Source organism: Sparus aurata, chromosome 2, assembly GCF_900880675.1.
Source record: "Sparus aurata chromosome 2, fSpaAur1.1, whole genome shotgun sequence".
NCBI lineage: Eukaryota > Metazoa > Chordata > Actinopteri > Spariformes > Sparidae > Sparus > Sparus aurata.
This window is the reverse complement of record NC_044188.1, coordinates 33,467,905-33,493,075: the sequence shown is the minus strand read 5'-3', so window position 1 is coordinate 33,493,075 and position 25,171 is coordinate 33,467,905. Positions and strand designations below refer to the sequence as shown.

Genomic DNA, 25,171 nt, shown 5'->3' with positions numbered 1-25,171 from the left:
GTAACAAGACACTGGTGGTTTAAGGGCAGGGTCTTGGCTGCGGGTCAGAAGTTCTGGCAAGATACAAGAGAAATAACACTGTTTTGCTATAGGTAAAGCCTTCTGCAAGAGCTCTTCATCTTTTGTGATGCGATTCACAATCATCTCTGGAATTGTCCACACAATAAAATCACAATATTTTACATTGCAGACATGAATATGTAGTTGAACCTGGTAGTAGTAGGGGTGCGTTTTCTTTAGGTCATAGTTTTGGTCAAGGCAGAAATCATCAGTGACATCCAGTAGGCCTTCCCTGTACTTATATGGAGACTTGATCTCCACCTCCCCCTCCCCACAGCAGTCACATACCACTTCAGCATCAGGAGATGCGCCAAGGTGGGGTTCATCAGGCCGTATTGCAAAACCAGAGAGGCTTACCTTTGCATTCTTGTGAATTTTGTTGACCTCTTTGGCGTAGCACTCCCTAGCCATTTCCTCCTGCTGTCTTCCCCACACAACAGTTGGAACCTGTATGTTGGTGTCATCGTAGTGCATGATTTTCTTCAGGGTGGTTTCGGATAAATGGTCACCATTACCTGTACACACACTATAAAATGTTGTGCTGGTAATCCTGCCTTCCCTGTGAGTGTGCCAGTCTTGGGACTTTGCCTGCTGTTTTGTTTTCGCTTCTAGTCTCTCACACTGGTCAGGGTGGATGTTGCGCTTCATGTTGAGGTAAGCCTCTTCACATTTCTCAGCTATGCCAACTGGGTTCTGCTGTCCGAGTGTGGGGTCATACATGGCAGAGAGTGGCTCTAGCAACTCCTCCGGAAGATCCTCTACTAGCTCACACTCTGATGCAGTGTCAGTCTCACTGTCCTCCATGCTGGTTAGAATGGCAGCGTCAGGGGAAATTGAGCGGAGTTCTTGGATGTCTTCATCTGTGAGTTCTAGAGGAAGAGGAAGGAAAAAAACACATTATCTTGGATTATATTAACATAGCACCATGAACATGCTATCATTGGTTGTATTTGGTGTACTGTAGACTAATGGATTTATGTGTTCAATACAGCTCTTTTGAATCTTTAAACCTGCTTCACACTAACACAGACCCTGATACAGACTACTACACTGCGTCAGACTACTTTTCTTTTTTGTCTATCTTTTCTGTATGTACAGTTTGTACTGAGTCAGAAGTGAAAAGTTTGACTTGACTTGAAAGTAAACTTAAACCTCAAGTAATGACAATCATTATTTACTCAGAACTCTCTCTCTGTGTGTGTGTGTTTCTCTCTCTCTCTTTCTCTCTTTGTCCCTTTCCAGAGGCATTCTCCTGATGTGACTGCTGGCTGTGCTGTTCTCCCCATCCTAACATACAACTCCACCTTAAATAGTATGTCTGCTGAGTGACTGCAACAGGATCCTAGGCTGCAATATCAGATAGAAAATTAAATTGAGTGATAGCTAACATGTTTATAGAGCATAACAACCACTAACATTGATTATGCTAAACTGCAATGCCTGTTAATTATCTTACTGTTTCTGGCCTGTGCTATAGGCTACCATCACAATAACTAAACACATGATGTGAAAATAGGCTAGAAAAAATGAGATGTAAGTTACTTACCCAGCCATGCAAGTGCAGTTTGCTGTGAAGACGTAGTTGTTTATTCGACTCACGACTCACGCTTGGTTTCTCTATGAAGTAAGTGTAAATCTCTGGCCATTCAACAGAGGGTAAACCTGTCATGTCGTCCTTCCATTGAGTGAGCGCGTAAGGGTCGGTCAAGATGGTCCCATCTGATAACGTCAATTTTTTAAAATAACACTCCCGATCCCGTACAGTGAGTGTCTGTACATACTGCGATAAATACTCACCTTAGCCATTTTGTGTACGATAACGATAGCCAAACAAGCCTAAACAATACTAGCTAGCTAGCTAGCCACTGTGTTCAAATGTTTCTTCTGCCTCCAGTGATCGCCCCGCCCACCCGGATGTTTACAATCTGGGAAGGGGGCTATACCCGGGCTGAGTTTTTTGAGCTACCAAAACTTCTGGGAAAATACCAGCACCACCACTCCTGGATCTAATCTTTGTGCATTCGATAAGGAAACGTATTTGAAGGAAAAAGGGATCAAGAGAAGGAATAAGAAACAGTCTGCAGACAAGAGGAAGTAAGCTCCGACTCCCGGCTTTTACTCTGTCAAACGTGCGCTTACTGCGGAATAAATGGATGAACTCTCTGCACTGATCAAATTTGACTCTGATTACCATAACGCAAGTAGGTTTTGTTTCACTGAAACCTGGCTGTCTCAGGACATTACAGTGAGCTTACCTGGATTTATACTCATATGCTTTGACAGGGACACCACGAAAACAGATAAAAAAATCCATTGGGGGCTGGCTCTGGGTTGCCATCAATGGCAGATGGGCAAACCACACAGATCATGAGACCGTCTGCTGAGGGCATTATGAAATTGCGTTTTGCTGTCATCATTACCTACCTGGCGAGTTCACACAGCTGACTGTGATTCTTGCCTGCGTCCCTGGCCCTGACAATGCACTGGCAGCTGAACGCATTACTAACAAGTACGACAATGCTGTCTACGGAGCACCTGATCAACCGTCTTTCTGCTTGGGGATTTCAACAGCTGTGATGTCACCACGCTTCTCCTACAGCTGGAGCAGTAAGTCACAACCCCAATGCAACTGGACAGAATGCTCAACCTATGCTTTGGAAATATACCTGTCACTCATGTCTCCAAGCCCCGCCCTTCCCCTTGGTTCTCAGACCATAATGTAATACCACTGCTGCCAAAATATAGATTTGGTGGGGTATACTCCCCTAGTGCAAGAGCAAGGTGTAGTGTGCAAGGTGCAGGTGTAGTACTGGTAAATGCAGCCTGTCCATGTGAGGAATCCCTGTTTGTCCCTTACCAGAGTGCTTTCTGTATTATGTCTGGTGCATGAGTGGTGAGTAGGCTTTCAGGTTCACCTGGACAATAACACTAACTTTATGCCCACGGTTTTGCCTTTTTAGTTTTGTGTTTCATTAGTGTTGTACTTTGTTTGAACTATTGCTTTCCTTTGTTTAGGTACATTTCCCATAGTTATATTTAAGGTTGAATTTGTTAAGACTTTGTAACCTTACTTTACTTGTGTTTTCGTTACCTTGCCTTGTTAATAACTTGTTTTCTGATCATTTGTTTAATTAATTTCCTAAGCAGAGTGCCATACTGTTGGGAGGCTAGGCACCCCTGGTGAGGTCCCTTCACTTTTGCACGTGAGTAAACACACGGGTATACAGTTTTGACTGCACCATTTTGCTGTGCTGCGCTGAAGGTGAGTAGTGGTAGCACCCCTGGACACTGCCTCTGTCTAGTCTGTCATCCACATATGGCCTCAGCATAGTTGTGGTTGGACTGACTTTTAATACAATTGCACAGATCTTCTTTTAAATATTTCATATTCAGGCCTTTTTTAAATAATTATATTTATATTTTCCTTACTGATTTTAAGAGTTTTCTTTTCCCTCTCAGCAGTTCCAAACCCTGTGTGTTTATTTTGATTGTTTAAAATAAAACCTCTAATTTACTTTAAAACTCATGTCACTGCCTATTAAGTAAAGAGCCTGTGTCCTTTTTTTATTTCCCAACCCTTCTCAGAGGTTCAAATATATCTTGGGGTTGCAAAGTGGCATTGTCCAGACTCCCCCTCTGAATTTTCCGTCCTCAGTGCCCCTCACCACAAAGACAAAAGCTAAAAACAAAGTCAATTCAAAAACCATCCAGGTCTTAGGGGCCGTCCAGACGAGAACGCTCTTTTGCAAAAAACGCACATGCATTGCATCGTTTTGGCCGACTGGCAACACGGATCCTGAAAACGCATCGCCTGAAAACGCACTTTTTTGAAAATGGGTCTCAGGGTGGAAAAATCCGAAAACGCAGCCTTCCTGTTTTCAGACGGATTATCCGTTCACACTGGGACGGCTCACCAATAATGCGGCCCTGATACTACCTCCAGAGGCGGATCAGTGCCGGAGCAAAATTTCCCCCCTCTCCGCATCTGAACCTTTCACACAGAGGAGGGTGTGGAGAATTGGCGCAGGATCCCTGCATGCAAACGGCAGTGTGAATGGGGCTACTGTCAGAGGAGGTGGGGTCATATCGCTTCACCATGACCTGTTGTGCCAGATACAGCATGTGAGCAAGCAAATGCAGTCTCCTAGCATGCATGTTGATGTTGCGGTCAATCTCCTCAACAAAACCGAGAGCAATTCAAGCAAGTCTCAGCAATTACAGGGCAACAGGCTTCATGGCTGCACAAATGGCAGCCTCAGATATCTGTGTGAATGAATGTGGAAGCTGTCTGGAAAACAAAAATGGCTTAGGTCCACAAAGCGACACTTCTCCTATGAAGCATTTGATGAGCCCTTGACCGATGGTCTGAAGAAACTGGAGATGACATTTTTCAATGCAGTCGTTGATGCTGCAGCATCAGCCATCAGGAAAGATTTTCCACAATGGAAAAGGTGGGAGAGAAGTTTGGAGTGCTCCTCATCTGCAAGAATTTGGACACATTTCCAAATTCTTGCTGATGAGGAGCTGACAAAACAATGTGTGACCCTTAGTAGGTGAGGTTCGCCCAGGGCGTCATGAAAGCTAGGACCGCAACTGGGTAATAAAGTTACAAAATGATGCATTAACATTTTGAGAGGGCTTGTTTATTTCTTTCTTACTACTACTTTACATTTCTGTTAATTTCTATTTCTGTGAGTTATCAGACTTGTTAACTTGCAGTGCTCCTCCAGTGCAAGGACTGGCAGCCCTGCCCCTTGGGCATGCCCTATCAGAGTTGGCAAAACTGAGGGGTCATCTCTCTGGACTTACCTAATACTCTTCACTTTACTTGATGCTTTTCAACTCTTCTTTTTTTTTTTTTTTTACTTTACCTGCTCTTTTCTTCTTCACTTTAACTCTTTTCAAGACATCACTCTTAAGAGAGTTGCTCACACATCATTTCTTGTTACTTTTATATTTTTTACCGTATCGAACAATTTCTTTTAAGTCCTTCAACTTTTGTTAAGTTTCTTCCAGAACAAAGTTCGGTTTTAATTTGCCTTACCAAGTTAAGTATTGTGACCTGACTTAAAGTGAAACTCTCGCCAAAAAGCAACCAAGGCTTTATTTGTGATTGAATATGAGTCAAACCTTTGTGTAAAAGCATAATTACGATGGAAGAGGCACTTTTAAAATTCAGTTTCATTTTTGGGCAAGCTAATTTTCAATGGAGTTCAAGGGCACTTATACACTAGCATCAAAATTGCTATTTTTAAACGCTAAGAAGGCTCGACACAACATGAAACTTTGCTCGTAGTATCACCAGGGTCACTACTCATGAACACGAGCATTGAGAACATTGTGTACACAGAGTTTACCAAAAAGAAGGTTTTTAAACAACTCACGTTAGCTGCTGCATCTCCGGCACGCCGCCATCATGGAAGACAAAAAGTGTCGATCCCCAAGTGTGACCATCAGGAAGAAGAGTAATGGTGGACCGCTCCTCAAGCTTAGTTCAATATGAATGCACGGATAATTAATTGTTTTGTAGTTAGCCAAAAACAATATTGATGTTCAAGTTGAAAAAGGAGCCTCATATAAGAAACAAGACTACAATCAAAAGCTGGAAAAGTCACGTGACATGTCACAGACATGACACAACAGCAAAGAAGACCGAGAGGAGACAACTAAGTTGTCACAGCGTAAATCAAGATGGTTCGTGTTTGTGCTTTTCCCTGATGATGGAAAAAGATGAAAAGTATTATTCCAGAAACTTTTCACAGAGTGCCGTTCTGGTGCAGTAGGGACAGTGTTGGGGAGTAAGGGAATACATGTCCCGGCACCACGTATTCAGAATACAAATTATGAGTAACTGTATTCCGTTACAGTTACAATTTGAATAGATGGTATTCAGAATACAGTTACATTGTTGAAATCAATGGATTACATGATGGTGCTTCTCTGTTTCATGAGTTTATTCACTCTCTAAAAAATAAAGGTAGCTCGATGCATTTCCCAGAAGCCCCAACATGAAAACGAACAAAAATGAGCTGGCACTCTTTGCGTGATCAGTCACGATGGAGTCAGAAGAGGAGCAGGAGCTACAGGTAGAAATGCAGCCGGAGCCGGAGCCGGCACAACAGAGCCAGGGCAGGAATGCGTTTCTATCATGGAAATTCAAACAGCATTTCACATTAAGGAAAGAGAAGGGAGAACAAAATATAACTGTGCAGTGCAACCTCTGCTTGCCTGCAACCAACATCCTTTCAGCGTCCAAAGACACGTAGTTTTACTGGTCACCTTGCTATTTTATAGGTGTCAGGTAACTACCTGCTTAGTTGATGTGCGACTTTACATTCTCATATGTGCTGGTTTACTAGCCCCAGAGCCGTTGAAAGACTGACTAGCCCTATTTGACATGCTAGCTAACGTTAGCTACAATTAGCTCATGTTAGCTTAGACTGCATATGCGTATGCGTAAAGTTTACTGTGAAACTGAGTCCTGCACAGGTTCGGGTACCCGTGAGCTCCAGACGATTGATGGGTCGGCTCGGGTGCGGAATGTAATTGGTGCTACTGTTGGAAAACGGGTCGGATGCGGTATTAAGTATGGCAGTTGCGGGCTTGCAAAATAAGACTCGTGCAGGACTCTGCTGTGACCCTAGCACCTCTAGGTTGTTGTATTTAGCCTAGAGAGTAACCACCTGCATAGGCCTATATTAGTCCTCTTTATTCTTCCCAGAATAAAACAATTTCAGTGTTATTAATTTGTGCTCTTTCTGTATTTCTTTGTTAGAGGAAGCATTCCAATATCTTGCAAAGAGCAGAAATGCCATCAGATGATGTTGGTGAACGAAGTGCCTTGCCCACTGCACCGATGGCAGCTTCCACCATCCCAAAGTTTCGACTGTGGTGGCTTGCTGATGAAGAGAGGGAAGCCATGAAAAGAGCAATGGTCCAAGCACAGTTGACAAGTTCATCAGCAGAGGAAAAGGTGCAGAGGTATCTCCAAGATCCAGACAAATCATTGGCTTCATTGAAGATGTATCCAAGGATCAGGGGCCTCATTTATAAAACTGTGCGTAGGATTGACATCAAAAGGTTGCTTACGCACGAAACACAGAAAGTGCGTAAGAACAAAAATATCCTGATTTATAAAACAGTGCGCACACATGTCCTACGCCGATTTCCCTTTATAAATCACAATCCACTCTAAATGTGGCGCATCTGTTTGCGGGTCATACCACGCCCATAGTTGCCTATAAATATTCAGAGAAACACCCCTAATTAATATTCATTCATGACTGAAAGCATGGCGAAAGTAGAGAGAAAGGCTAAGAAGCGGAATTTCACTCAGTGTGAGGTGGAAGTTCTTGTCGGGGAGGTGGAGATGAGGAAGGCTGTTTTATTTGGTGGACACAATGTTGGGTCGGGTCACCAATGCCAAGAAGGCTCTAGAGTGGCAGCATGTGGCAGACAATGTAAATGCTGTTGCCTCCGAAGGTCGGAGTGTGGCCGAAGTGAAAAAAAAAAAAAGTGATCAGACATAAAAGTGGAAGCAAAAAAGCGCCTGGTGTCACACAGGCCACTGTGCCACTGGCGGGGGGACCGGGCCAACCGGAGCTCACCCCGCTGGATGAAAAGCTGGCGGGGATCATCTGGGAATCCCTCCTGAGTGACGTGGTGATGGAGGTGGAGGGGGACACCGGTGCCGGCCCAATTCATCCTCACTCGGTACTTTTATAGCAACATGAGTGCAGTTAGTGGTACCGATTACATTTGGGAAACCAGATATTGCTGCAAATTGAGCATTTTTATTTGCCTGTTCACCCACTGTATAAGGAAACTTTATGTACTGCTGCGACAAACCAATTATACCTCCTAACACGTCTGGCATAAAATGGCTAAAGGTTGGCTGGGATATCCCTGACCTGTCAGCCAATTCCCTCTGAAATGTGCCAGTTGAAACCCGAGTGTTGTGAGCACTTGAAGCGGGACTGGCGCGGCGTGGTTTCTGCGGGTGCTCCTCTCTAACGGGCCCATCAGCCATTCATCACTGTTGGCCAGTGGAACTTGCTGGTCTGTGAAGTTCCACTCTCTCCGCATCCTTCCGTTTGCCACATCCTCCAACAGTGCCAAAGCAGCCATTGTGCACTATAACGCATAGTAAATACATGCCTTTATATACCCATCTATTAGGTAATATCTGCTACACATGTGAGAATAATCTTATTGACTAACATTACAAGATAATTATAGTCTTTATTTGTATGGCAACAAAACACAGTTACAAAGTGTTTGATGCATTATGCATTCAAAAAAGAGATGAAACGAAATGGTCTATATGATATAGGATATTAATATATTAAACTGCATTCATATCAGTGTAAACGTAATTTTCTCTACTGTTGTCTTACTACTGTTCTAAATCATATGTTTCCCGTGTGTACTCCAGGGAGTATGTTTGTTCATTCATTGTAGAAATATTTTCTTTGAAAACATTTTCACACATTTTCTCTCGTTTCTTTCTTCTGCCGTCAGTGGCGCAGTTTCTCCTTACCCCAGTTATGTGCGTACGCATGGGTCAGAGTTTGCGTGGAGGACCACACAATTCCCGTCAAGTTCTCTTTTTATAAATCCCACGGTGTGCGTAGAGAGTGGCGTACGCCTTCTTTTGTACGTACGCAACGGAAAAATGCAGGTTTTCTTCTTGTGCTTTTTATTTCTTTTTTATTATTAAGATGATAAGTTGCAACACCTATGCACTTAGTTGCTCAGTGAAAAAAATTGTTAGACGTAGAATAGAATAGAATAGAATAGATCTTTATTGTCATTGTACATTGTACAACGAAATTGCAAAGCAAACCCGTTATTAGTGCAAATTATTGATAAAAAACACAAGTAAAAGCAAATTCTGTACAGAAACAGAATATTTCATGTTTGTCCATTTTTCCCAGTTTTGACAGCTGAGTAAATAAAGAAACTGAAAAGGGAAAATTGGTCAATTCTTCTCCTTTTTTTACCAAGCAAAACATATTTTGCGTTAACATACCCTTATAGTCTTTGTTCATCTAAAGCAAATTATCTCTATCTCTCTGTCTATCTATCTATCTCTCTCTCTCTCTATCTCTCTCTCTCTCTCTCTCTCAGGGAGACTTGGTCCTAACACATTCAGCCAGTTGAAACAGAACATACCAGAATAGGCCTGTTTAGTAAGCAGGATTTGATTGCTGCATTCCTACATTTATGAAATGCAATTCAATATGGAGTAATCCAAGTATTCAGAATACGTTACTTAGATTAAGTAATGTAATGGGATACGTTACAATTTACATTTTTTAGCATATATTCTGTATTCTGTAACGTAATACGTTTTGAAAGTATCCTTCCCAACACTGAGTAGGGATATCCTTAATCAGTGGCTAATTGTTTTGCTAATTGTTTTGGCACGAGGTATCTTTCACCATCACCGATTGGTTAGTCGCCACCCGCAAGGGGAGATGGGATAACAATGGCAGCGTCTACAACACGAGCAGAACATGCTGCTGCATGCAACTTGCCTGAAGTCCCCCCACTGTGTAAAGCCACTTTTGACGGTTGGAGATACAAACATTACTTTGAATTTGTTGAACGTAAGGAAAATAACTTGACTGTAAGGTGCACACTTTGCCCGTGTTGGAAACTTCTCTCCACCGCTGCTAACACCACCTCAAACTTAACAAAGCACCCAGAAGCACCTACAGAGACAGCACGCACACACACAAAGCTTGTTGCTAAGGAACCGTGGAGCAACATGAATGTAACGAGTAATGTAACAAGTAATGTAACTAATTACTTTCTTCAGGGAGTAATCATGTAATGTAAGGCAGTACTATTTTTGAGAGTAATGTGCAATGTGTAATATATTACTGTAGCAACCCTGCAGTAATGTTCTGTTATAACGTTAAATGTTCTGTGAGTTGATGACATGTTTGGGATTGGATGAGTAAGTAGTGGGGCAGGGTGCGAATGTGACAGAATGAGGGGTGTGCGAGCGCGCGTGCATGTGTGAGAGCGAGCCTGGAGTGAGAGCGGGCTGACAGGAAGTGAAGGATTGTGAGAGAGTTACAGCTAACTTTATGTTGTGGTTGTTTTGGCATGGTTACGGCAGACTGTAACCTGTACTGTTGCAGCAATAAATGTTGGTTTGCTGAACAACACTTCGTCATCTTTCCCACATGTCCTGGTGGAAGCTACATTACTTTTTTGAGTAACGAGCCCCAACACTGGTCGACATCAACATGCCGATCGAGACGCTGAGAAAGAAGGACTACCAAGTTTGTAGTGTCCACTTTGACCATGACGACTTCACGATGACTTGAACATGCAGAAAACCAAAGAAAGCGTTTATGAGGAAAAAAGCTATTCCAAGAGCTGTACAAGTGGCTGCAGAAAGAGTGGAGCTAATGCACTTTTGGTTATATTCTACCGAAATGTTAGTGACGACAGCTTCTAGATGGGATGGGGGGTCGGTGCACCATTAATCTTTGTGTGTTTTCTAGTCTTTGAATCACAAAGTCGTAAAGTGTTTGCACAGATCTGTACATGGAGTGAAATTGTACATGGCATTTGAAAGGTCTGCCTTTACTACTATGTCAGTTAGAAAGTGGATAGGAGGGGGGTCTTGTGAGTTGCTCAGGTAGCTTAACCTGGACGTGTTACAATAGGAGTCATGTTGAAATGGGTGGGGGATGGGGTATGGCTGTGCTTATTCTTGCTCATGCTGAGCCCAATAATTGGAACAACTGTCCAAGATTCCCATGATGCCAAAAAGGACAGTACTAATGTAATTTTGATTACACAAAGCTCAGCATGTTGTGAAATTGGTTGAGCACTACTACTAATGCCTCTACCGGCACCCCTTGACAAGTCCAGCATAGGCAACAGTGAGGCCACGCGAAAGCCATCATTGTCTGGAACATACCTAGCGTGGCCACCAACATGGCGACTTTCAGAGGTAAGCTTTTCATCGGAAGTATGGAATTAAATTATGACATCACTGAAGTCACACAGTGCATGTTTTTGTCTAATTGGCAGGGCAGTAGTACAACATCGGTGTTGCATTCAACTGTCCCTAGTGCAGCCAGTGGACTTCTTACACAGGTTAGTTGTTTGTTTGTTTTTGCCTCATACACTGTTGCCTTTAGCGGCAATGTTGATATTATATTCTTGAGTAAATACTTTATTCTTTTCATAATTTCAACACGTATATCCTTTGATGCATTCTACAGGACGACCCAGAGCAATCAGCACACTCATCTGTACACGAAATGAGCCTTAGCTTTGAAGAGATGGAGCTGCATAATCAGGCTGATGAGAGCTTTGTGGCACTCAGTGAGACCTCCACTTAGAGCAGCTCAGGTTCTGGCTCAGCATCCAACAACGACGCAGCCAAAGCCAAAGGATGGGCGGGACCAAAATGGGTGGTTGAGGAGTCAAACCACATGGAGCTTTTTAAAACATGACATCAATGTGGTGTAGCCATAGAGGAGAAGAGGGTCATAACACAGGCTGGCCAAATTAGAATCCACTGGACATGCCTGAATGCACATTCAGGACATTGGCAATCGTGTCCTGACCAGAGAGAGATGGGACAAACCAACCCCCTGATGTGTCCCTATGTTATTTACTGGAGCCACATACACCGATATAAAAGACTGGGCTGGACTACTTAATACTGCAATTCCAAGTGAAGCACAGTTCTACAGAATTCAGATAGCGTACCTTGTTCCTGTCATACAACACACTTACAAAAGCCAACAGGACAACATCATGGAGCGTCTCACACATCTATGTACCTCAGTGAAGAGAGCAGAATTGTGTGGTGATCCTAGGTGTGACAGTCCTGGTAAGCATGATTGTTAATTGAATTTTGGCAGATTTTTATGCATTCTAACTACATTTGCATGTGAATATATGTATTCATGTGAATATATACCTGTATTTATTTTTTGAACCCTAGGTTTTAGCAGTAAATACTCTACATACTCGTTCCAGGATGATTTCAGCAAGGAAATTGTTCATTTTGAGTTGGTACAGGTAAATCAGCATGCATAATTGAACTGTGAAAATAAAATACTTTGTCAACAAACATTGTTGCCTGGCACCATGACATGCTCTCTCTAAAAAGCAATATTATTCTGTAGGTTTCAGAGACAACCAGTTCTGTTGCGATGGAGGCTAAGGGTTTCAAGAGAGGCCTGGACCATCTTCTCTCCAGTGGACTGGATATTAGAGTCATCACCACCGACAGAGCTCCATCCATCCGAAAAAGCATGAGGGAAAACTATGGCCAAATTCGACATGAATATGGTCCATGGCATGTCAACAAAAGTAAGAACCACATCTACAACATGAAATCTACATACCCACACCAAATACATTTGGTTCTTTCGTTGAGGTTGTCAAAATGCTGAAAAAGTTTTTCATTTTCTATCAATTTACTAGGTGAAATGAAGAAACTTGTGGCCGTGGCCCACATAGCAAAATTGGTCTGGCCCAGCTCTGGCCCACATAAGGCACTTGCACTCGGCCGACATACCGCAAAGAATGACGGCCCCCCAGTGGCCCGGATATGGTTTGCCAGAGCTGGCTCACACATGGGCCAGCTCTGGGCCAACTGCAAACACACACAGTTGGTCCAGAACTGGCCCATGTGTAAGCCAGCTCTGGCAAACCAGATCTGGGCCACTGGGGGGCCGTCATTCTTTGCGGTATGTCACCCGAATGCAAGTGCCTCAGTTGGTCCAGAGCTGGCCCATGTGTAAGCCAGCTCTGGCAAACCAGATCCGGGCCACTGGGGGGGCCGTCATTCTTTGCGGTATGTCACCCGAATGCAAGTGCCTCAGTTGGTCCAGAGCTGGCCCATGTGTAAGCCAGCTCTGGCAAACCAGATCCGGGCCACTGGGGGGCCGTCATTCTTTGCGGTATGTCACCCGAATGCAAGTGCCTCAGTTGGTCCAGAGCTGGCCCATGTGTGAGCCAGCTCTGGCTAACCAGATCTGGGCCACTGGGGGGGCGTCATTCTTTGCAGTATGTCAGCCAAGTGCAAGTGCCCCATGTGGACCAGAGCTGGGCCAGACGTCAGTCTAATCCATGCTGCATCTGGCCCGGATTAAAAAAACAACAGAGGTACAATTATACAAATGACTTTATTTTCACAGCTAATTTCCAAAATACATTTCCAATATTGAATAATCAATGCAAAGTGTTATCAGATAAGTGCAATATGCATCGGAACATTCAGTACTTTTTTCACAATTCAAAAAGCGGCAACATTTTAACACTGAAAAGTTGTATAGCTGGCAGTATATGACTGCAGCCATGCTGCATTCATGGTAAACACACATCCTGTATAATAAAAGCATAGTATCAGAAATTATAGACTTCAAAATAAAACTCTGAGATTTTTCCATTCACATGTACGACCCACTTGGGTCCTGACCCATCAGTTGAGAGCCACTAGCATAGACTGTTCAAAAACATACAATGCAGCGGAATGTTGCATAATACCTTAACATATACTTACAACATATCTGTCAGCAAACACAACATGTCAAGAGTCTACAGAACATTATTACGAATTTAACATTCACTGCCATATCTTCAGTTTAAAAACCAACACTGAACATTTTAGACAAAACAACTTGGCATAGACTTTCACACCATGCATAGAAACATCACGTCTCCATGTGTTCCACCAGCAGTAGCACCTTACAAAAGGTGAAGAGAGTTCAGATCAAAAGTCTAAAATGCATTACGCATGAGAGCTTCTCTCACTGTCCATCATTCTCATTTACTCACTTCCTCTGCTGTTCCCATCAGGTGCTTTCTGCAACCATTTTGTAATCCTGGTCTCGATTTCTTGGTCTGTGGCATCAGAAGTCAGACACACACATACAAACACACAAATTAATGAATATCACAGTACAGTTCACAAGTGACACATCTGATGACTAGCCAATAAATATGATTGGCACTACATTCCAACAGCCATCAGTGTGTTTGGCCATTAACATGCCTCCCCATGCATTGAATGGAAAAGAAATTCATTAAACTATTTAACAGTTTTTTTACTTTATTTACATTTTGTGATGACGAATGCAATCACATTGCTGCAATTTAAGTTGTTAGAATACACATATAAAGCACTAGGGATGTTCCTGATTAAACGACTGGTCATGTAAATGTTTCAAACATCGCTTGTCGTCACCAGAAATAGTGTAATCTAGTGTAAAAGGTGGCAGCGAGTCCGGCAGTATCTCGACATAGAAAATGAAAATAAGGATGTAGCCTGTGTCAGAGTAAACTGGCATACCGGTATAAGTGCTCGACCGGAGCAATGCATAACCACATTCAGTACCCACATCACACACACATTCACATCAGCCTGCTTGCAGATCTTGAGAAGAAAATAACAGCTGCACCCCCCCAAATAATTATTATTGCTATCATTACTGTTAATGCATGGAACATGACGTATAGCAACAGCAAAAATATTGTCAGACATTGGGATGGCATTTAGCTCGGCAGCAGCAGCTTCTCCATCATCACTGAACACAACTGAACTCCGTTTTTATTTAAATGAGGAGCTGTTTGATAGATACCATTGATCCCACTGTTCAACAACCAAATACTGATATAGTTGGCACTTAGTGGCACACATTAATGAACTGAACTATGTTAATGAAATGTGTCATCTTCTCTGACCACTGACATGCTGTGTGGCTACCGTTAGCAGTGCTAGCAGCAGCCTGCTCTCCATGCAGGATAACATCCACATCTGATGATTTTCCAACTTTTACTAAATCATTAATAATTAGATGCTAAAATCATAACATTCCATCCATTTCTACATAGGCACTCTTTAAAAAAAAAAAGAAAAAAATAATTAAAATACCACTGAGCCATCAGCTATTCTGGATTGCACAACCTCATCTCAAACAGGCTGGGCTTTGAAACAGTTTTCTTTACCTTGTAGGCCTTGATTAGCTCCTCTGTTTTTCACCAAGGTAGAGAATGAGGCCTCTGATCACAGCCTCTCTACTGGACTCAATGCTGTTGTGCTATAAAAAAAGAAAGGAGATCATGCTAAGTACAAACATCAGAATGCTAATATATAACTAACTATTTAACTGCAATAAGTACATGCCTCATTTACCATGTCACAGGTCTCATCAAGTTTCTTCCCAACAGCTTAGAGGCTCAACAGCCTGGGTGTGTATTGGTCCAACTTCCCCAGTAATGTGAACTGTAGTGGCTTTAGTGTGATCCTCCATAATTCATCCTTGATCTGCAAAAGAGGTCAGAAGTGAGATGGAGAAACATCTTGAGATACAGAAAAAAAGAATAACAGAGACACAGAGCAACAAAAACAGAACAGAGTCATGCATTGTATTCTGACAGCCTCATCAGGCTTACTTGTGCTGCATTTTAGACTGGGCTGTCACGACATTTTTTTCAGTGAAAGACCAGAATCTCTGCCCCCAAAAATTACTTTTTGTCTGGTCCATAAACTGAAATAATCTAACATGTGTCCACTTTCCCCACAACAATTGTTTTTGCATACCTTCACCAGTGTGCTTGACACGATAAATCATCTGATAAGCACACAATGACATAGTAACTGACCACTAAAGAGATCGTCTATGCAGCACGCATCTCACTCTGCCCCCTGTACAGTGGGCTCTCTATTTGAGAACTCGGAGCGGTGTATCACCTGCAGCGTGGCTCGCTCTGCCCTCTGCTGCGGTTCGTGGCTAACAAGCAGACCTAACTTAACAACCTAGATGTAGGCTAAGTTACCTGCTAGTTATAGTCACTTGCAAACGTCAGGTTCAAATTACATTTGAAGCAAGTATTTTAAAACTTGCTAACATTTGTTTCAAGTTACACAGAAGTCTGTTGAAGCCACTGTTGTTAATTACAAATTACATCAAGTGCCTCCAGTTATTTTACTTATTTCTACAACAGTGTAAAACCTGAAAGATTGTAGTAAGTAACCAACTATATCAATAACATTAACTAAATTCTTACCTTAACAGTTCAGTCTCCCATTTTTCAAATTTCTCCTTCTGTCTTTGCTCAGGCGTTTGGCGCGAATACCCAGAATGCACCACGGGGGGGGGGGGGCAGTCGGAGTAAATACAAAGTGTAGAAGATTTGTTGATCCGCTTACATACAGCTTGTTAGGGAAAACAATCAAAATGACTTGTGTTTTGAACAAATGTAGAATAATTCACAACTTGATATATTCATGTCTAGAGACAAACTTTGTTTTGTATTGTTATTATCACAGGATTAATTATGTTACAATTATTTATTCTTAGATTGACTTGTTTCAGTGTATAGAAACGCCTGTAGGAACCAATAAGACTTATGTGGGAACCATTAAGACTCCTATAGAAGACTCCTGTAGGAACCATTAGACTCCCGTAGGAAACGTTAGTAGGGACCGTTGAAGTCCTGTAGATTTGTGTAGGAGATATTAGAACCTTAGAAAAACAAACCAAACCATTAGGACAACATAAGTAGCCATTAGAAACCATTAGAAACCACCAGGAACCATTAGAAACCAATAGAATATGTCTAATGGTTTGTCTGACTTTTTTCAGCAGGATACATATCTGGGCCATATACAACTAACCACAAATAGCCCACATTTGGCATGCCATTACATAAACGGTGCCATCATTGCCAGACCTGGCCCACATCTGGCTAACATTCTATTTACCAGGTCAGAAATAGGCCAAAAGTGTCGGCTTGATGCCAGATCTGGCCCAGACCTGTCTGTTACAGATCTGGGCCACATACACCTAACCACAATTGGCCCACATTTGGCATGCCATTTCATAAACAGTGCCATCACTGCCAAACCTGGCCCAGACCTGTCTGTTACAGACCTGGGCCACATACACCTAACCACAATTGGCCCACATTTGGCATGCCATTACATAAACGGTGCCATCATTGCCAGACCTGGCCCACATCTGGCTAACATACTATTTACCAGGTCAGAAATAAGCCAAAAGTGCCAGCTTGATGCCAGATCTGGCCCAGACCTGTCTGTTACTGATCTGGGCCACATACACCTAACCACGATTTGCCCACATTTGGCATGCCATATCATAAACGGTGCCATCACTGCCAAACCTGGCCCAGACCTGTCTGTTACAGACCTGGGCCACATACACCTAACCACAATTGGCCCACATTTGGTATGCCATTACATAAACGGTGCCATCATTGCCAGACCTGGCCCACATCTGGCTAACATACTATTTACCAGGTCAGAAATAGGCCAAAAGTGCCAGCTTGATGCCAGATCTGGCCCAGACCTGTCTGTTACAGATCTGGGCCAGATACACCTAACCACGATTGGCCCACATTTGGCATGCCATATCATAAACGGTGCCATCACTGCCAGACCTGGCCCAAATTTGGCTAACATACTATTTGCCATGCCAGATGTAGGCCAGAGGTGCCGGCTTGATGCCGGATCTGACCCGGACCCGCTTGCTATGTGGGGGTAAGCAAGAAACAAAATGAAGATCTGCAGCCATGGCTGAAATCCATCAGTTCTCATCTTTACTGGTCATGCAGCTTGCGCCATGGTGACGGAGAGGTAATAATGAAGTTATACAGTGATTTGCAATCAGTCAAGTTACAGTATTTTTGTTCAAATAACTTATTTTTCAACAGGTAAGAACACCAAACAGCACAGGGACAATTATGACATTTTTTTGCAATATTTTTCATCCAAACTTCCCTAGTGTAATACACAGACTTTTGTTTTTCAGGAGTGGCGCGATGGAAATCGCTACTTCACCACATTTGCGGTGTCCATAGGTGGGAAGAGAGTGGCGTTCAACTCACCTGTTTCCATGATCCCATGACTGAGCAGGACCAAAGAAGGAAAAAGTGGATGTGGATAAGGGAAGATTCTCCAGCCTTCCGCTCTGCAAGATATCATCCTGAACCAGGCCCTCCTGCGTGACTTGAAGCAAATGGCTCTTTTCAAACACACTGGTATGCCTTCACAATAATTAACATTTTTACTTTTATGTTCATTCTTTTAGCCTCATAATAAAAGTAGGTCCTCAGCTCTAAGGAGTGGTAGCTTTGCCACATATGTAATAGTGGCACACATAGTATATTACTTTGATAGAACACGCATTTGCACCAACACAGGATCTCTGGAAGTATTCCCCTCTTCCTTGTTGAAATATGCCCCGAAGAGGATTCACTTTCACTATGATTCGATGCAAGCCCGCATCCAGCTGGCGGTCATGGACCACGATGCCAATGTGAGCAGAAGGTAGGAGAAAGTTTTTTTTCAGAATATGTGATTGTCTAGATCATATGAAACTCTTCACAGATCAGTAGAGTTGTGAGCTTTGTTTGTAGGCTTGTCAGTTTCGTGTATTTGAGTTCAACACCATTGAGTCTTGGACCTTCATGCAAGTTTAACCTGCTTATTTTGGTGTGTGTTTGTTAGGAGATCCACGCTATTCGTGTGCATATTCAAAAGCAAGTCATCGATGGGTGGCCAGACCTGTTTACTAGAAGACATCACAGGCTTTCCATCAAGGCCTTGTGGAGACTGTGCTAAAGATTAAGGATGAAGACAGCATTCAGCCTCACCCCGTCCTCCGCCACGTGATAAAAGACTTTTAGACAACATAGCCCCAGTATCAAGGCCCGACAAGTTGCACTGCATGAAAAGTGGGATTTTCGTCAGTATGCGGCACTGTAGATTGACGTAGAATTTCAGGTTTGCGACAATTCACGGCAATTTGCAGGCAACACCGAAAACTGACGTAAATTGTCGTAAATTGACGTGGGCCTTGCTTGGCAGTTGTCCCCCAATGACCCCCCTCCCCCTGATTCTAGGGGAGGCTTTAGCATGTAAATGAAAATGCTGTGAGCTATACAAATGCAAATCAGGGTAGCAGGGGGAGTTTTACCCCAGGTGACCTTTTTCTAAAAGGTGTTAACTTCATTTTAAGAAAATCTCTGGTATAAATAGATCAGGCTCAGGCCCCATCCAGACGACAAGGTTTTTTTTCGAAAACGCACATGTATTGCATCGTTTTGGCCGACCGTCTATACGGATCCTGAAAACGCAGCACCTGAAAACGCACTTTTTTGAAGACGGGTCTCAGGGGGGAGAAATCCGAAAACGCAGCCCTCCCATTCTCATGTGGACGGCGAATCCGCATACTTTCAAAAACAAAGACGTGATCGCCCCACCCCGCGACGTCCCATAACAACAACAACAACAATGGCGGCCTACATGCTCGTGTTCGTGCCGCAGAAGATATTGAGCCTTTCTTGCAGCTTACTCGCCTTGTAGTTGAGTGTGTGTCGCAGCAGCAGTTCCACCTCATTAACGGTCCACACAAACGGTTCTGGTTTCCTTGCACTAGCCATTGTCACCTTCTTCTTGTTGTGTTTGGTTTCTCCGTATACTGTCTGTTTGTTTACAGTGCACAAGCTTAATGCGCATGCTCTGTGTCTTCTTCTCCGTTTTTGGTGAATGTCAAGCGCCACCTAGAGGCCCGGGTATGAACTACAGCTTTTTTGGTCGTTTTCAGTGGATCTGTATGGACGCAAATATTCTTAAAACGATGACGAGGAAGACGGAGGGAAAAAAAGATCGTTTTTTGCCCGTGTAGACAGCCCCTCAGTATAGCCTAATTATAGACCCTTATATTTTAGCTTGAATTGATTTATTTAATGAAAGTATGCTAGATTAATTACTGTGTATGTCATTAGCAATGGCCAATCTTATGTAAAAAAGATTATTTATTCTTGTTTTCTCTCTCTCTCTCTCCTGGGAACAAGTTAAAGATAAAACGCCAGTTGTTAAGAAGTTAAAATTTGCATGAAATATTTTGAGATAACTAAGATATTAGTTCTCATATTTTGCTTGTTTATGAGTAGTGGTTTCATCCAATACTGAGTGAGGAAATTCAAGCCAGGCCACACATTTTCTGGCCAGGCGTGGTTTCGCTGCTATTCATATGCAGATTAGAGCCATTCTCACATCCGGGAGCTCCACAGACACCATGGTTCGTTCCCGACAATTTTTGGCACAGACGAACGCCACGTTCACAGCCTGTAAATTGTCGTTAACTGCCGAAAATTAGGGAGATTTCCAGGCGTTTACGTGGCCGAAAATCCCACTTTTCATGCAGTGTTGGTGGCAAAGAGTACGTCATGGTTCAAGTAGTTGTGAGGCCAGTAATCTACCTTGAACATGCTTATTTGTTATGCTTTGTATGTATATACTTTTCAAGATATTTATATTGTTCTTTGTATATAGTTTTGGAAAAAAATAAGTTCACTAAAGACAACGAAGGCAATGAATCTTTGAGAACAATTTTTACTGTACAAATGTTTAAGGAAACAATTTCAACATATATTGCAACATAAAAATATGTACAGAGGCTGACATGACATTAGCACTCTTCTTTGACCCCTTCCCACGCGCTCACCTCTCAGACCCCACTCCAGAACAATGCGGTAGGCCACTAGTCTGCACTGGCTGGGGAGGGGAGCAAAGGTCAACAATACTCAGTCATAATATACTGTAGGTAACTATGGCAACATGTAACCTGCAATAATAGAAATAACAAATGCAAATCTTTCAAAATATATACAGCCAGCATTACAATAATTGTCTAGGCTACTTACTCGTCAGAATGCTCTCCCTCTGGTCCTGCTGTGGTGGGTTGCGGCTTCCAGTTGATTTCGGCGACATGGAAAACTTTTGTAGCACTGTCCGATTTATGAGGGAGGGGAAATCTTAGATTTCGGTGACACACCGTGCTGGGGATTCTTGATCATGACGAAGGTCCCATTCCTGGCAGCACAAACACTTGGTTGCGTTGGCCAATACTTCACAGTGCCCACACATACACCACCAATTCCCCGACCACCGACCAGGCAATCTTGTGTCGATTTCCGCCACCGGCTCCTCTCTCTCTCTCCTTGCCCTTTCGTCAAGCACTTGGATCTCTGCGTCCTTAAGCTCGGGCTCGAAAAGGTACGTCGAACCTGAACACCTCACCCATTAAATCGTATTTTTTATACCCAGCCATGTCTACAGGTGTCTCTCCTCGGTCTTCTTTGCTGTTGTGCTGTGTCTGTGTAACTCAGGTTACCGGTAGCATACTGGCTTCCAGCAACAACTATCCATCTGAGATGTCACGTGACTTTTCCGGCTTTTGTTTGTAGTATTGCTTCTTATATGAGGCTCCTTTTTCAACCTTAACTTCAATATTGCTTTTTGCTAACGACAAAACAATGAATTATCCATGCATTCATATGGAACTAAGCCTGAGGAGCAGTCCACCATTACTCTCCTGCCTGTTAGATATCACACTTTTTGTCTGCCATGACGGCGGCACGTCGGAGATGCAGCAGCTAATGTGAGTTGTTCAAAAACCTTCTTTTTAATAAACTCTGTGTACACAATGTTCTCAATGCTCATGTTCATGTGTAGAGACCCTGACGATACTACGAGCAAAGTTTCATATTTTAAAGTGTTTTAAAAATAGCGATTTTGATGCTAGCGTTTTTTAATTAAGGATAACTCGATCGGCTGACAAAGCATCCTTCAGTTATTTTAGTGAAAAAATTAAATTAGTTTATCAGTCAGAACCTAAGACTCACCACTCAAAGCAGCTGATCAAGAGTATCATCATCCTCACCATTCTCATCATCACCATCATCATTAACAAAGACGTTATGGCAATCTGCTGTCTAAGAAGCAGTGTTTCCAACGAAAGAATGACTCTTTTGCCAGATTGAACTGGCTCTGCCTTTATATCAGATCGAAACTGCCAGCTCGCAGTTGAGCGACAGCCAAGGACAACCACCCACATGCTGACTCAACAAACCAACGCTCAAACAAGTAGGCTTGCCCATTCCTTTATCCTGCTGGATTCCCACCTATGAAATATGAGTTGGCATCCTTTGGCTCTGAATTATTTTCTTTGAATTTAAGAGAATTTTGGTCAGGGTTCTGTTATTCTCTTTATATTTAACTGCTTTCATCCTACCCATAATTTCACCATCATTTCATTAATAAACTCATCATATTAGTCTTTTCAGACTCAGCATCTTTCTGTTACTTGTTAATCTTGTCATTTGTTTAACTGCCATCTCAATTATTTACTCTAAACAATTTAGCCAAATAAATATATTTAACTGTATGTCGTCTGTGTAGTTTTTTTTTTTACCGTGGAGAACCAATGGTAGCTGTGTGTAGAAGTCGCTACCTCAGTTATGAGATTAAATAAATTGATTTGAAACTGATTAGAATTGATTGATATTGGTTTAAGTTAACCTTTTCTAGTCAAATTTGACTAATTTTCCTCTGGATTAGTGCTAAAAGAGATAAAAGAACAGAGGTGGTGCCCCTATTCACGAGTGCTTTATTAATCTCAAGTGATTAATAAATCCATTTATAATTAGTGTTTCTCCTACACTCTGTACGATCATTCCTGTAATGTTGTGAATTACTTGTGACAAAAACACAATCACTCTGAGTGACTTCGACAGTCACTGCAGCTGTGTCGTGGCAGCCAGCTGAGGAGATCTACTGGAACGATTCTGAAACTGTAAGTATGAATTATTTACACACCAAAATATGTAACTGTAGGTTTAAAAATACCGGAATTGTCCTTCGCTTATTGGAGGGGCTTTTAGGAGGTCTTAAAGTTGAATTATGTAGTTTTGGGGAAGACATTTTATTCAGAAGAGAAAGATCTTCATTGACTAATCTGCCTAAACAAATTCTCTTTGTTTTCATGACTGAATAAACAAACTGATCATAAAGGGCAACACAATTTATGTTGTTTTACTTTGTTTATATGTGACCCTGCCACACTTCGAGCTTCAATCTGTTTTCTGGGGACCTTATTTTCCTCTGAGAACAGCTTGTTTATTCACTGATGGAAGCATTTTTTTGTTAATTTTTTTGTATTCAATTTTTTTCTCCTCCAAGTCTACATAGCGCCCGTTTTAAGATGATTTTTTTTAAACCCCAAAACAATCCTACATTCAGATTAGAATGGATCAAAAAAGTGGAAATTAAGGGATAATGCTCTTTTTCTGGTCAAGATTAGAATACATAGGTTTAAAGGATTGAATGAATGAACACAATGGAAAGTCAATCTAAGTATAGTAAATGCGTGTGTTTGTCTGTGTGTCAGTGTGCGTGTGTGTGTGTGCCTACCCTTTCCCGACAATATCCTTCAGCAGACAAGCAGGTCCACCTTATCCACCTGCCCTCCGACTGTCCAGAGAATTAAAACACATCTCTTCCCCCATTTGCTCCCAGCTATGTTATTTAAAGTAATTAACCTTAATTTGCCCAAAAAGAGACAAATCTGTATTAGTCCAGTGCCTCTTAAGCAGGGGCCCAGTCGTCAACCGCCGTCCATCTCCCTTCGCTCCTAATGGGGTCTCTGCTTAATCAAAATTCAGCCATCAGATCTTGATATTGAATCATCTTTTAATTGGGAGCTACATTCTGGTTAATAGTTTTATAATTCACAGGCGCTAATAGTCTCACCACTGGGATCCGCTCCACTTTTTCTTGCTTGGTTGAAGCTGACACAGCGGTGAGGACATTGACACACACATTTGCTCACACGCGAACTCACGCACAAACATATATATGTATATATACATGAATGTGTGAACATGTACAGTGTATACCCTGCTACCCATCTTCACACAAAGGCCCTTCACTGGATGCCCCCGTTTGTAATTCCACTTAAACTGATTAATATAGGATCCATAAAATAAGGTCAAATTATCAAATAAGACTCTTCCAGAGCCCCCAAGACTCCAACTCTGAAGCTCACCACTATATTTAGTAATAGTAGTCCATTCTTAGGAAGTGTGAAGAAAAGCAGAAAAGAGGAAGAAAAAGGAAGCTATGCAGCTCTGCAGGGAGGGTCTTTTTTCTATCCACCTAGCTTCTGAGTGTGCAGGTTGTCATCTGCTGATTTGTGCTACATTAAAAACTGTGGGTGTGTTATAGTCGTTATTTTCATTACCTTCCCTTTGTCTGTTAACAGGCATTTGCAAGCCCCTTTGACTTGAATTTACACAAAAAAATTTAATGCTACAATAGGCAACCACGCACTGCCATCTGATGTTTGTTTGTTTTTTAAATCTTATATATCAGCTTTCAAGAGTTAATTTAATTGTTCATACACAGTTATGGGCTGTTTCAATTATCACATGAAAAATTATTTTCATATAATGCAGCTCATACAACTAAAACAACAAAATAAGGACAACATGAGAAAATAACCTTAACCTACTACAATAAATAAATACATAGGTTATGATGTCAATTGTATACAAGGGTGATTTAAAATTAAAAATATACTACATACTTAAATTTTCTCTATTATATTTTAATGTATTTGAAATGTTTTAAAATCTGTGTGTGTGTGTGTACATATATATATATATATATATATATATATATATTTATATATACACATATATATACACACACATACATATACACATATATACGTCATGTTTAAATTTTCGTTGTTACAGTTGATGTCAATTTATTAATTTTCAATCTCAGAAAAATCATTATTCTCAGTTTCTTCCAAAGGAAAATTAAAAATATTCATCCATCACATTATAAAGGAAAATGTGGTCAAATGTAGAAAAGATGTTTTTGTGTTGATGTTTAGATATCATTTAACTCAACAGTAGGGAGTATACTTCCTAGTAGCGGGTCCTCCAGTTCACCCACTGGACTGACGCGAAACATTTACTGTACTGAATAAATTATAAATGTATATATATATTGACAAAGTGCCCATATCTCTCTCACAAAGTGGCAAGTAAGGATTGAAATGTATACATTTAAAACTGGCGAAACAATAGCGAATAACATCTGAGTAACACTAGCCGTCAGAATAAAAAATACGAAAAGCAATTCAAGCAACGTGAAAGTCATGGTTTCCGCTGTGGCAGCATCTATAGCAACCACCATAGCATTGAGCGAGGATTATGAAAATAAAGTGCATATATCTCGATAAAAATGTCA

The 25,171-nt window shown here is 41.9% G+C and overlaps 1 long non-coding RNA gene across 1 annotated transcript; it reads right to left on the bottom strand.

The window, feature by feature from the left end:
• Positions 1-13,875: 13,875 nt before the first annotated feature.
• LOC115596905 (uncharacterized) lies at positions 13,876-16,186 on the bottom strand. The gene is made up of 4 exons (XR_003986973.1): positions 16,114-16,186; positions 15,239-15,370; positions 15,052-15,143; positions 13,876-13,947 (listed from the first exon to the last, which is right to left on the bottom strand). It is a non-coding gene; the product is annotated as an uncharacterized LOC115596905 (long non-coding RNA).
• Positions 16,187-25,171: the final 8,985 nt, after the last annotated feature.